The following is a 14083-nucleotide window of genomic DNA, read 5'->3' on the forward strand; positions in this document are numbered from 1 at the left end:
GAAAATCAAGGATATGAGAATTACCTGACATGGCAGAGTTAAAGCCATGAAATTTAATTTTTGGCAAGAATTGCTTTCTAATTAAGCAACATGGTTAGAACAAAAACCTTCAGCCACTGTGGCCCTCCGGGAATGAGATTGAGGACCCCTGGACTAGAGTATTGATTATGAAGCTGGAAACTGGAGTTGTGATGATGAATGTTGTTAGTGCATATGCCCCACAAGTTGGGTGTGTGATGGATGAGAGAGAAGATTTTTGGAGTGAGTTGGATGAAGTGATGAACATTGTACCCAAGGGGCAGAAAGTGGTAATTGGAGTGATTTCAATGAACATGTTGGTAAAGGGAACAGAGGAGACAAGGAGGTGATGGGTAGGTATGGTGTCAAGGAGAGAAATGAATAAGGTCAGATGATAGTGTATTTTGCCAAAAGGATGGACATGGCTATGGTGAATACGTATTTTAAGAAGAGGGAGGAACATAGGGTTACATACAAGAGTGGAGGAAGATGCACACAGGTAGATTACATCCTATGCAGAAGAGTCAATCTGAAGGAGACTGAAGACTGCAAAGTGGAGGCAGGGGAAAGTGTTGCTAGGCAGCATAGGATGGTGGTCTGTAGGATGACGTTGGAGATCAAGAAGAGGAAGAGAGTGAGGATAGAGCCAAGGATCAAATGGTGGAAGTTGAAAAAGGAAGACTGCAAGGTTTAGTTTAGGGAGAAGGTGAGATAGGCACTAAGGTTGGGCGGTATCCAAATTTTGATACCGTCAAACTTCCTCCCTATTTTACCTCGGTATACGGTATTACCGTGAATAATAAAAAAAATTGTGATGTAAGGCTCAGACAGCGTCACCAAACTGTTTGCTTGTGCCAAAACCGTTCAGAAACTGAATATCAAACACTAATACTGAAGCAATAACAAAATAACATGCAGAACAATATTAACAACTTTTATTAGCAACAAATAGCAGTTTATAAAAAAGTGCAAATACAACAGTCAAACAGAATTAAATTAACATAAACATCTAGAACAGTTTTCGGCGGAGACTCGCACACAATTCACTTAAATTAAATCACACCGCCTGAACAACTTTTAATAGCAAAGAACAGCTTATAAAAAAGTGCAAATAGACCCACAACAGTCAACCAGAGTTGAATTAACATCAAAATCATCCATATTATAAAACGTATTGCAAAGCAATAGTCCTAAACAAAGACTTCTTCTTTCCAATATTGTTTTTAACGTAAACCAAATAAAAACACCTGAATCAATTAAATAAATAAAAATAAACACAGTGCGAATAGGAACGAATGGCAAGTGGCATCAATCTAGTCAAGATTTTTCGCTAGAAAAACCATCATGTTTACTTTGTCCAGCTTTAACAGGGCACGTTGTGGACCGACAACTTTACAAGCGGTGCTGAAAACCCGCTCCGATGGTGTGCTTGTGGTACAGACGCACAGGTACTTTCGTGCCACTCGCGACATCTGGGGAAAACGCCCGGCAGCATTTTTCCACCAGAGAAGTGGGTCCTCGTCTCCTTGAGTAACTGGCTCCAAACAGTAGGCTGTTATTTCAGCTCAGACTCGGTCCTCTACGGTGCCGATGCCGACGGGACCTGCCATTGCATCAGATTTTTTTTGCAGCATACTTCCCAGAGTCATCTTTTTTCGTGAGGGTGCAGGTTGCGCTTCTCCCTCTTCCACTCTGGTGGCCACTGGACCTGCTGCCTCTAAGCTCACGAACTCAGCCTGTAATTCAGCCTTGGTCTCAGCCAATGCGTTGTCATCCGTCTCATATCCTCCACGGTTTACGAAGGTCGAGGAAAGTGCATTTTCGCAATATTTTGCGCACTGAATTGGATTCATACTTGGCCTCCAGCTTTGTTAGAATTCCAGTTTTGATTGACTTTAGCTGGAGGTCATTTTCTGACACAGCCAACACATTGTCCCTGCAGAGCTGTAGTATGGGGAGGATACAGGAACTGGTCACAATTTTCTCCTGACAAAATATCAGTGAAGTCACAGACTGGTTTCAGTGCTTCGTGAACAGCTTTCAAGACGTCCATGTCCTGCCAGGTCAGGGACAGGCTGCTCCTTCTGTCATCAGACAGGACGTGTTTGATCGCTTGGGCCTGTTCGAGGATGCACTCCACCATTGCCAGTTTGGAGCCCCAGCGAGTTGCGCAGTCCTGCCAACGGATGGATGGATGAATTAATTAATGAATGATGAATAAATGATTAAATGAGTGAATAGGCCTAAATAAACAAATGAATGAATAAAAAGGCATAAATAAACAAATGAATGAATGAATAAATAGGCCTAAATAAACGAATGAATGCATAAATAAATAAGTCCATTAATGTATATTATTCCATTTGGTCAAATTTGCATGCACATTTATTTTAGGCTAAATAAGTCCCTTATGCGCATCAAGCCTGCATTTATTTGATAAAAATACAGGAAAAAAAATTACAATTTAAAAAATAGTTTTCTATTTTAATATAGCCTACTTTTCAATATAATTTATGTGATGCAAAGCATATATATATATATATATATATATATATATATATATATATATATATATACACTGCTCACAAAATTAAAGGAACACTTTTTATTGGGCCTGGCATGAAATCAATTAAACCTGTCTGATAATTTTCTGGTTGGTTAAGCAGCTGAGGTCATTGTTAATCACTTTCAGCTGTATTGGTGTTCATGGACTTAAGACAGGTGCACTAAAGTGGCAACAATTAGAAAAACCTCAAAACAGGACTGGTTTTACATGTGAAGGTCGTCTAAAGTTTCTCCCTCTTGATCTTTTTTGGCTGGTTTTCCACTCGTGCTAGTTTTGGCTTGAGTAATCATCTCTACTGGCAGTATGAGGCGATTCCTTAACCCTACAGAAGTTGCACAGGTTGTCCAACTTCTCCAGGATGGCACATCCACACGTGCTGCAACAAAAAGGTTTAATGTGTCTCCCAGCACAATCTCCAGAACATGGAGGAGATTTCAGGAGACTGGCTGTTATTCTCGGAGAGCTGGACAGGGCCGTAGAAGGTCCTCAACCCATCAGCAGGACCGATACCTGCTCCTTTGTGCAAGGCGGAACAGGCTGAGCACTGCTCGTGCCCTACAGAATGACCTCCAGAGGGCCACTGGTGTGAATGTCTCTACCCAAACAATCAGGAACAGACTTCATGAAGATGGCCTGAGGGCCCGACGTCCTGCAGTGGGCCCTGTGCTCACTGCCCAGCACCGTGGAGCTCGACTGGCATTTGCTCAAGAACACCAGAATTGGCAAGTCCGCCACTGGCGCCCTGTACTTTTTACAGACGAGAGCAGGTTCACCCTGAGCAGCTGGGATAGACGTGAAAAAGTCTGGAGAAGACGAGGAGAACGATATGCTGCCTGCAACGTCGTTCAACATGACAGGCTTGGTGGTGGGTCAGTGATGGTCTGGGGAGGCATATCCATGGAGGGACGCACAGACAACTACTGCGTAGGAAATGATGCTCTGACTGCCATAAGGTATCGAGATGAAATCCTTGAACCATTGTCAGACCCTACGCTGGTGCAGTAGGTCCTGGTTTCCTCTAATGCGACAATGCCGGCCTCATGTGGCAAGAGTATGCAGGCAGTACCTGGAGGATGAAGGAATTGAAACAATTGAATGGCCTTCACGATCTGGGAGGAAATGCCACAAGACACCATCCGTCGTCTCATTATATATATATATATATATATATATATATATATATATACTATATATATATATATATATAATATATATATACTGTATATATGCCCCTTTTTTTTTTATATTTGAGCCCAGGCTCCTGAGGAACTCTCTGCACGTTTTATGCTTACCGTTTATGAGACTATGTTTTGGGAGTCCCAAGTCCACTTGCTTCTTGTGGAGTTCATGCTTACGTTGCCAGCTGTGTGAAAAGGCCCCAACAATATTACGGCATAGTCCGAGGGCGCGCTTGGTTTTTTGCCTCTGGTTTATGCAATCCATTTGTGACAGCCAAGTTTAGATTGTGACCGAAGCATTATAGCCACGGCCAATGCAGGGACCTGTTTGCGGCATGAATGTTGGCAGCGTTGTCAGTGGTTATGGCTGAAAATTTTTTCTCGTCAAGTTGCCATTCCTGAAGTGCAGCTCTGAGCACAGCAGCAAGATTGTCCGCTGTATGACTCTCAGGAAAATACGTAGTTTGGAGGCATTTGGATTCAAGTTTCCAGTCAGGTGTAATAGTATGGACAGTCAGAGACATATATGGTGTCATGTTAACTGACGACCACATGTCAGTTGTTAAGGAATAACTGTCTGCCGCTGACAGCAGCACTTGAACATTGTCTCTAACTTTACTATATAAATGTGGGACGGCTGTTTGTGAGAAATATTTCCGTCCAGGCACCTCGTACGGGGCATCTAGGACCTTTACCATGACCTTTACCATGTCCGTAAAGTATTTTGTCACTGCATCAGTACAGGTTTTCCAATGGACACTGTCCCTTTTGTACTTTGTTGCTTTCCCGAAGGCCCCCATTATCGTCGGCTGCGTACTGGTGTTGGACCTACAGTGGTGTGAAAAACTATTTGCCCCCTTCCTGATTTCTTATTCTTTTGCATGTTTGTCACACAAAATGTTTCTGATCCTCAAACCATTAGTCAAATATAACACAAGTAAACACAAAATGCAGTTTTTAAATGATGGTTATTATTATTTAGGGAGAAAAAAAATCCAAACCTACCTACCTGTGTGAAAAAGTAATTGCCCCCTTGTTAAAAAATAACCTAACTGTGGTGTATCACACCTGAGTTCAATTTCCGTAGCCACCCCAGGCCTGATTACTGCCACACCTGTTTCAATCAAGAAATCACTTAAATAGGAGCTGCCTGACACAGAGAAGTAGACCAAAAGCACCTCAAAAGCTAGACATCATGCCAAGATCCAAAGAAATTCAGGAACAAATGAGAACAGAAGTAATTGAGATCTATCAGTCTGGTAAAGGTTATAAAGCCATTTCTAAAGCTTTGGGACTCCCGCGAACCACAGTGAGAGCCATTATCCACAAATGGCAAAAACATGGAACAGTGGTGAACCTTCCCAGGAGTGGCCGGCCGACCAAAATTACCCCAAGAGCGCAGAGGCGCTCATCCGAGAGGTCACAAAGACCCCAGGACAACGTCTAAAGAACTGCAGGCCTCACTTGCCTCAATTAAGGTCAGTGTTCACGACTCCACCATAAGAAAGAGACTGGGCAAAAACAGCCTGCATGGCAGATTTCCAAGACGCAAACCACTGTTAAGCAAAAAGAACATTAGGGCTCATCTCAATTTTGCTAAGAAACATCTCAATGATTGCCAAGACTTTGGGGAAAATACCTTGTGGACTGATGAGACAAAAGTTGAACTTTTTGGAAGGCAAATGTCCCTTTACATCTGGCTTAAAAGGAACACAGCATTTCAGAAAAAGAACATCATACCAACAGTAAAATATGGTGGTGGTAGTGGGATGGTCTGGGGTTGTTTTGCTGCTTCAGGACCTGGAAGGCTTGCTGTGATAGATGGTACCATGAATTCTACTGTCTACCAAAAACTCCTGAAGGAGAATGTCTGGCCATCTGTTCGTCAACTCAAGCTGAAGCGATCTTGGGTGCTGCAACAGGACAATGACCCAAAACACACCAGCAAATCCACCTCTGAATGGCTGAAGAAAAACAAAATGAAGACTTTGGAGTGGCCTAGTCAAAGTCCTGACCTGAATCCAATTGAGATGCTATGACATGACCTTAAAAAGGCGGTTCATGCTAGAAAACCCTCAAATAAAGCTGAATTACAACAATTCTGCAAAGATGAGTGGGCCAAAATTCCTTCAGAGAGCTGTAAAAGACTCATTGCAAGTTATCGCAAACACTTGATTGCAGTTATTGCTGCTAAGGGTGGCCCAACCAGTTATTAGGTTCAGGGGGCAATTACTTTTTCACACAGGGCCATGTAGGTTTGGATTTTTTCTCCCTAAATAATTAAAACCATCATTTAAAAACTGAATTTTGTGTTTACTTGTGTTATATTTGACTAATGGTTAAATGTGTTTGATGATCAGAAACATTTTGTGTGACAAACATGCAAAAGAATAAAATCAGGAAGGGGGCAAATAGTTTTTCACACCACTGTAGATGTTGGTCCTGCATCGGGAGGTGTTGAAACTGTTGCACTGAGTGAACTCGGGTCCTTCCTTGCAGCAGTGTGTGGATGGTGGTTTCGTATATGCGACCTTAGGTTCGAGGTATTTCCATCTCTTGCGGTCACCTTTTTGTTGCACAATTTGCAAATTGCCTCGTCCGTATTTACCGTCTCTCCCTTCTCGTTCGGTCGAAACCCGAAATACTGCCAAACTGCAGAAGTTGTGTTCTTTTTCGAGACCAGGTCACTTGGTGCGCGACTCGCCATCTTTCCCCACCTCTCTCTTTCTCCTCCACGCTGTCACATGATGACAACCACGCATATGCATTTTTAGGCATTAAATAAATTATATTTAATATTTAATACTTGTCTCCTATATAAGTGCATTGTTTTTATGACGGTATAACGGTATTGAAACTGATACTGTTGCTATTGTTAGATCCCGCGGGATACCATTTTACCGTATTACCGCCCAAGCCTAATAGGCACTGGTAGTAAATAGTTACCAGGCAGTTGGGCAACCACAACAGATGTAGTAAGGGTGACAGCAAGAAGGGTGCTTGGCGTGACAACTGGACAGAGGAAGGAGGAAAAGGAAAACTGGGGGTGGAATGAGGAAGTGCAGGAGAATATAAAGAGAAAGAGGATGGTAGGGAAGAAGTGGGATAGTCAGAGAAATGCAGAAAGCAGACAAGAGTACAAGAAGATAAGGCGAGAGGTAGCGAAGGCTAAAGAAAAGGCATATGATGAGTTGTATGAGAGGCTGGACACTAAGGAGGGAAAATAGGACATGTACCAATTGGCTAGACAGGGGGACTGAGCTGGGAAAGATATGCAGCAGGTTAGACTGATAAAGGATAAAGATGGAAACATACTCACAAGCGAGGAGAGTATTGAGCAGACGGAAAGAGTACTTTGAGAGGCTGATGAATGAAGAGCACGAGAGAGAGAAGAGATTGGATGATGTGGAGATAGTGAATTAGGAAGTGCAATGGATTAGCAAGAGGAGGAAGTAAGGACCGCTATGAACAGGATGGAAAATGGAAAAGCCGTTGGTCCAGATGATATACCTGTGGAAGCATGGAGCTGTTTAGGAGAGATGGCAGTGGAGTTTTTAACCAGATTGTTTAATGGAATCTTGGAAAGTGAGAGGATGCCTGAGGAGTGGAGAAGTGTTCTGGTGCCGATATTTAAGAGTAAGGGGGATGTGCAGGACTGTAGTAACTACAAGGGGATAAAATTGATGAGCCACAGCATGAAGTTATGGGAAACAGTAGTGGAAGCTAGGTTAAGAAGTGAGGTGATGATTAGTGAGCAGCAGTCTGGTTTGATGACTAGAAAGAGCACCACAGATGCACTGTTTGCTCTGAGGATGTTAATGGAGAAGTATAGAGAAGGCCGAAAGGAGTTGCATTGTGTCTTTGTGGGCCTGGAGAAAGCATATGACAGGGTTCCAAGAGAGGAGCTGTGGTATTGTATGAAGAAGTCGGGAGTGGCAGAGAAGTACATAAGAGTTGTGCAGGATATGTACGAGGGAGGTGTGACAGTGGTGAGGTCTGCGGTAGGAGTGACGGATACATTCAAGGCGGAGGGATCGGGATTACATCCGGGATCGGGTCTGAGCCGTTTCTTATTTGCAGTGGTGATGGACAGGTTGACAGATAAGATTAGACAGGAGGAGATATGCAGGAGAGAGGAGAGAAATGAAGGTCAGTAGGAACAAGACAGAATACGTGTGTAAATGAAAGGGAGGTCAGAGGAATTGTGAGGATGCAAGGAGTAGAGTTGGTGAAGGTGGACGAGTTTGAGTGAAATCATACTGCAGCTTGCTAATCATCACCTCTTGTGTTAACCTAACTTCCACTACTCTTCCCCATAACTTCATGCTGTAGCTCATCAGTTTTATCCCCCTGTAGTTACTACAGCTCTGCACATCCCCTTTATTATTAAAAATCTGTACCAGTATACTTTTTCTCCACTCCTCAGGCATCCTCTTATTTTCCAAGATGGCATTAAACAATCTGGTTAAAAACTCCACTGCCATCTCTCCTAAACACCTCCATGCTTCCACAGGTATGTCATCTGGACCAACAGACTTTCTTTTCTTCATCCTCTTCGTCGCTGTCCTTGCTTCCTCCCAGCTAATCCTTCGCACTTCCTGATTTACTGTCTTCACATCATCCAACCCTCTCTCTCTCTCTCTCTCTCTCTCTCTCTCTCTCTCTCTCTCTCTCTCTCCATTCATCAAGTACTCTTTCCATCTGCTCAACACACACTCCTCACTTGTATGTTTCCATCTTTATCTTTTATTACCCTAACCTGCTGCACATCTTTCCCAGCTTGGTCCCCCTGTGTAGCCAATCGGTACAGGTCCATTTCTCCCTCCTTAGTTTTCATCCTCTAGTACAGCTCATCATATGCCCTTTCCTTAACCTTCACTACCTCTCTCTTCCTTACGCTTTATCTCCTTGAACTACTGCTGTGTCTACTTTCAGCTTTTCTCTGACTATACCGCATGATCTTCGCCATCCTCGTCCTCTGTATACTCTCCTGTACTTCCCCATTTCACCACCAGGTTTCTTTGTCCTCCTTCCCCTGTACAGATGTCACGCCAAGCACCTTTCTTGCCGTCACCCTTACTACTTCTGCTGTAGTTTCCCACCTGTCTGGTAACTCTTCACTGCCACCTAGTGCCTGTCATACACCCTCCCTGAATTCAACCTTGCTCTAACCTCCCTCTCATCCTCTTCTTTATCTCCAAGCTCTAACCTCCCTCTCATCCTCTTCTTTATCTCCAACGTCATCCTACAGACCCCCATCCTATGCTGCCTAACTACACTTTCCCCTGCTACCATATTGCAGTCTACAGTCTCCTTTAGACTGACCCTCTTGCATAGAATATAATTTTCCTGTGTGCATCTTCCTCAACTTTTTTTTTACGTCGCCCTATGCTCCTCCCTTTTCTTAAAATAAGTATTCGCCACAGCCATGCCCATCCTTTTCGCAAACTCCACTACCATCCGACTTTCTGCATTCCTCTCCTTGACACCACACCTACACATCACCACCTCATCTTCTCTGGACCAACATGTCCATTGATATCTACTCTAATCACTACTCTTTCTCCCTTCAGTACACTCCCCACCACTTCATCCAACTCGCTCCAGAAGTTTTCTTTTTTATCTATCGCCCTTCCATCTTGCAGGGCATATGCACTAACAATATTCATCCTCATACCTTCAATTTCCAGCTTCATAATCATCTCACACTCTTTTCACCTTCAAAACTCTTTTGACATACTGTTCCTTCAGGATAACCCTTACCCGGTTTCTCCTCCCATCCACATTAATAGAACAATTTGAACCCACCTCCAATCCACCTGGCCTTACTTCCTTTCCATTTAGTCTCTTGTACGGAAAAATACATCAACCTACCTTCTCTCCATCACATCAGCGAACTCTGTCCCCCTTACTAGTCATACTGCCAAATTCAAAGTTCCTGTCCTCACTTCCACTCTCTTTACCTTCCTCCTCTCCTCCTGCCTCTGGACATGCCTTCCCCCTCTTTATCTTTGGCCAGAAGTAGTACGATTTCCGCCAGCACAATGTTGCTTAACAGTATTGGTGATGGCCACTGTTAACCTGGACCTTGACTGATCCAGTATGGAAATCTGTATTGTTATCCAAATATTGATCTGGCAAAATTTTACACTGGAATGCCCTTCCTGGCATAACCTCCGCATTTATCCGGGCTTGGGACCGGCACGAACAAACACACTGGTTTGTGCTGGTAAATTGACAGTAGGTATTGACAACTTGAGTTTTAGGTTTATAGTGGAAGAATTGAATCACAGATTCCTTTTTTAAGATGAACCACACAGTTTTTATTCTACTACTTTTTAATTACTCCCATTGTCTCAAAGTACATTTATTCATAACCCAACAGTAAAACTGAAAATTAGGTAATGGCTTGTGTCCCTTTGCTTTAGATCTTTGTAATATTACCTTTTAGTATGTGTAATAATTTTCATTCCAGATGAATGACTAACAGTTGAATGTGAGTTTTCGAAAAAGTATTTAATATACATGATGATACTCTAAATAAGAGAAATATCCTTCTAAAACTCTGACTTATAACAATATTGGTTCTCATAGCTAATGAGAGCTCAAGAGATGAGTACCTGTTTGCATCATGTTTATATCAACAGAGACTTTAGCTCTAGAGTAGTAGGTTGAACTAAGCACAAATATTGGTTCCAGACCTATATTTGAAGAAAACAGACACTACCATTCTGTCTCATTTAAAGTATTTTCTGCATTCAGCAATAGCACACTGTTTGGAATCTTGGTTACTGTCAGACTTGAATCTTAATTTTAGTGACTTGTGAATTGCTTAACAGTATTTAAAACTTTAATTGACTTAGACTTGCTTATTGAGTACTTGCAGCTTAACTCAGACTTAAGATAAATTACTTACAAAGTCTTACATTGTAGCACCACAGTTATTATTTTTCCAATTACGTTTAATTTACATTTCATTAATATACTGTACTCTTAAGTGCTTCATAGTTGCAAAAGTCATCGGTACCAATTAGCTTGTTGGAGCACAACGGCAATAGATTATGAATAATTTCAATTTACTGCAGACTATGCTGCAAAGAATGGAATTGCCTTCTGCAAGATATGATGGTCAAAAATCACAGACATTGCAAAAATCGTCTTCAAACTTTATAATTTCAAGATTCATAATAACATTTACATTTGCGAGACAGTTGACCCAAAATTTTGTGACTGATGTGTCATTGTTCCAACAAATGTACCACTTAAACCATATAACCTGCAGCTTATCAGCTTGGCTGCATGTCCTCTTCACTGAGCTTTTTTCCCCCTGTAGCCCTTCTTTAATCCTGATCCACACGCTCCCACCCAATGTGAGTCACCCATTGATCATGAGTTGAAGCGCATCACACACACTACTTGTTTTACCATCTCCATGAACTACCGATGCAAAGTGAGGATCTGTCCCAACACAAAGCCATGCAAAGGGATGTTGTAGAGAATAGTGCCATAAGTTTATCATACACAGTAGGTGATGTTTTTAAGAGATATTCCCTAAGTGCCATTCAACGTTGCTGGTGTTCAGGCCATTGTCAAAACCCTGTCTGTAGCTAACAGTTGTTCATAATTTTTTTTTGTTTTTGTTTCAAGATGCTACATGAGTAGCATGAATTAGATACAGTGCCAGATTAACCATACGGACAATCAGGTAAGTTCCCAAGAGTACCAAAAAGCTAAACAAAAAATACACAAATGTCACAAATAAATAAATAATGAAAAGTTTTCAAATGGGAGTAATGTCATAAGTACCAGCCTTTTTACAACGCCTGTTGTGGTGCCCAGGGCTTCAGAGTCTGAGACAATTTTGGGTACTTGGAGTCGAGGTTGGAGTCGGCAAAAATGTACCAACTCCGACTCCTAATAAATTTTAAATTGTTGTGTAAAAAATACAGCAAGTTCAAATGTCCCATTTCACAAACAACAGTCATAATTAAGTACTTCTCTAATGTTAGAATAAAGCTCAGTGCATAGTTGTGTTACTACTAGTGTGAAGTTCAGCTGAGTTATTATACAACCTGACTTTCACATATTGTAATCTGGTTTATGGTACTTTACAAAAAGAGTTTTCATTTTATTTCAGATATAATGTGTTTAATGTGTTTAATGTGTTTAATTTGAGTGTAAACGAGTGTAATGGTGTACGGTCATGGCCGAAATTATTGTTGCTCCTGGAATTTTCCCAGAAAATGCACCATTTCTCCCAGAAAATTGTTGCAGCTACAAATGTTTTGGTATAAACATGTTTATTTCTTTTATGTGCACTGAAACAACAGAGAAAAAAAGCCAGATCTGACATTTCACACAAAACTCAAAAACTGGGCTGGACAAAATTATTGGCACCATCAACTTAATATTTGGTTGCACGCCCCTTTGGAAAAAATAACTGAAATCAAGCGCTTCCTATAACCATCAACAAGCTTGTTAACACCTCTCAAATGGAATTTCCGACCATTCTTCTTTTGCAAACTGCTCAAGGTCTCTCAGATTTGAAGGGTGCCTTCTCCCAGCAGCAATTTTGAGATCCCTTCATAAGTGTTCAATCGGATTTAGATCTGGACTCATTGCTAGCCACTTCAGAATTCTCCAGCGCTTTGTCTTCAACCATTTCTGGGTGCTTTTAGAAGTATGTTTGGGGTCATTGTCCTGCTGGAACACCCATGACCTCTGACGCAGACCCAGCTTTTAGACACTGGGCCCTACATTGCACCTCAATATCTTTTGGTAGTCTTCAGATTTCATGATGCCTTGCACACAGTCAAGGCATCCAATGCCAGAGGCAGCAAAACATCCCCAAAACATCTTAGAACCTCCACCATGTTTGACTGTAGGTACTGTGTTCTTTTCATTCCCTTATCTGTAAACTGTTGAATGATGAGCTTTACCAAAAAGCTCTGCCTTGGTCTCATCTGTCCACAAGATGTACGCCCAGAAGGATTTTCCCTTCCTCCAGTACATTTTGGCAAACTCCAGTCTGGCTTTTTTATGTCTCTGTGTCAGCAGTGGGGACCTCCTGGCTTTCCTGCCATAGCGTTTCATTTCGTTCAGATGTCGACAGATAGTTCAAGCTGACACTTTTGCACCCTGAGTCTGCAGAACAACTTGAATATGTTTTGAAGTTGATTGGAGCTGTTTATCTACCATTCGGACTCTCCTTCATTGCAGTCTTTCATTGATTTTACTCTTCCGTCCACGTCCAGGGAGATTAGCTACAGTGCCATGTGTTGTGAACTTCTTTATTATGTTGCGCACAGTGGACAAAGGAACATGAAGATCTCTGGAGGTAGACTTGTAGCCTTGAGATTGTTGATGTTTTTCCACAATTTTTGTTCTCAAGTCCTCAGACCATTCTCTGCTTTTCTTTCTGTTCTTCATGCTTAGTGTGGCACACTCAGACACACAACAGAAAGGCTGAGTCAAATTTTTAACTGGCTTCAGGTGTGATTGCTATATTGCCAGCACCTGTTTCTTGCCACAGGTGAGTTCAAACGAGCATCATATGCTTGAAATTAAATGATTTACCCACAGTTTTGAAAAGGTGCCAATAATTTTGTCTGGCCCATTTTTGGAGTTCTGTGTGACATGATGTCAGATTTGGCTTTTTTCTCTGTGTTTTTTTTTAATGTTATAATGCACATAAAGGAAATAAACATGTATACCAAAACATTTGTAATTGCAACAGGTTTCTGGGAGAAATGGTGCATTTTCTGGGAATATTCCAGGGGAGCCGATAATTTTGGCCATGACTATACACCATTACACTTGTTTATACTCAAATTAATTTGTTAAACACATTATATCTGAAATAAAATGAAAACATTTTTTGTAAAGTAGCATGACTGTAGGTGGAGTTGTGTGCTATGGCCTGATGTGTGTTCAGGAGTTCCTTTGTCTTTTGTTTAAACTGGCCAATACGGTAGAGTCAGCTTCGTAGCCAGTAGTTCTGTGGTTAAATGATGTGTATGTTGCCTTCCTTTAATCAACTTGAAAAATACATTAGCATATTAAATACAGAGGAGTTGGAGTCAGAAATACCGGAAACTAAGGAGTCAGAGTCGAAGGATTTATCTACCGACTCCACAGCCCTGGCGGTGCCTGTTGAGAAATTAAATTGACAGGTGTTGTGGTCCACCACACTTAAACATGTTGCCAGTAGATCGTCTTGAATGTTACTGAAACACAATCGCCAAATCATTTGTTTTAGTAATTTCTCCAAATTTTTATATTTCGTGATTAACAGTGCCCTGTATGTGAAATCTTGTAATAT

At 41.7% G+C, this 14083-nt stretch overlaps 1 protein-coding gene across 2 annotated transcripts in view; it reads left to right on the plus strand.

Moving 5' to 3' along the window:
* LOC120527520 (caspase-3-like) overlaps positions 1 to 14083 on the plus strand; it is a 63224-nt gene that overhangs the window by 25906 nt on the left and 23235 nt on the right. Inside the window, exon 2 of one of the 2 annotated variants that reach the window (XM_039751019.1) lies at positions 11410 to 11467. The exons of the other annotated variant lie outside the window; for it this stretch is intronic. The gene's annotated coding sequence lies outside the window, so the exon portion shown is untranslated. The remainder of the gene's footprint in view (positions 1 to 11409; positions 11468 to 14083) is intronic. 2 annotated transcript variants of the gene reach the window in all.

Source organism: Polypterus senegalus, chromosome 4 (genome assembly GCF_016835505.1).
Source record: "Polypterus senegalus isolate Bchr_013 chromosome 4, ASM1683550v1, whole genome shotgun sequence".
Lineage (NCBI taxonomy): Eukaryota > Metazoa > Chordata > Cladistia > Polypteriformes > Polypteridae > Polypterus > Polypterus senegalus.